General features: G+C 40.2%; 1 non-coding gene across 1 annotated transcript; it reads right to left on the bottom strand.

Annotated features, from left to right (window-relative positions):
* Positions 1-113: 113 nt before the first annotated feature.
* LOC127742416 (small nucleolar RNA R71) lies at positions 114-221 on the bottom strand. The gene has a single exon (XR_008003656.1). It is a non-coding gene; the product is annotated as a small nucleolar RNA R71 (small nucleolar RNA).
* Between the last annotated feature and the right edge of the window lie 443 nt (positions 222-664).

Here is a 664-nt window from a genome sequence, read left to right on the forward strand (position 1 = left end):
TAAGAGACAGAGCTAGGATATGGTTGGACTCACAACCTAAAGAAAGCCTAAACTCTTGGGAAAAGCTAGTCAATGCCTTCTGGGCAAAGTTCTTTCCTCCTCAAAAATTGAGTAAGCTTAGAGTGGAAGTCCAAACCTTCAGACAGAAGAAAGGTGAATCCCTCTATGAAGCTTGGGAAAGATACAAACAATTGATCAGAAAGTGTCCTTCTGACATGCTTTCTGAATGGAGCATTATAGGTATCTTCTATGATGGTCTGTCTGAACTGTCCAAGATGTCATTAGACAGCTCTGCTAGAGGATCTCTTTATCTGAAGAAGACGCCTGCAGAAGCTCAAGAACTCATTGAAATGGTTGCAAATAACCAATTCATGTACACTTCTGAAAGGAATCCTGTGAACAATGGGACGAATCAGAAGAAATGAGTTCTTGAGATTGATACTCTGAATGCTATATTGGCTCAGAACAAAATATTGACTCAGCAAGTCAATATGATTTCTCAAAGTCTGTTTGGAATGCAAGCTGCACCAAGTAGTACTAAGGACGCTTCATCTGAAGAAGAAGCTTATGATCCTGAGAACCCTTCAATGGAAGAGGTGAATTACATGGGAGAACCCTATGGAAACACCTATAATCCTTCATGGAGAAATCATCCAAATCTCTC

The sequence above is a fragment of the Arachis duranensis genome, chromosome 1, assembly GCF_000817695.3.
Source record: "Arachis duranensis cultivar V14167 chromosome 1, aradu.V14167.gnm2.J7QH, whole genome shotgun sequence".
Classification (NCBI taxonomy): Eukaryota; Viridiplantae; Streptophyta; class Magnoliopsida; order Fabales; family Fabaceae; genus Arachis; species Arachis duranensis.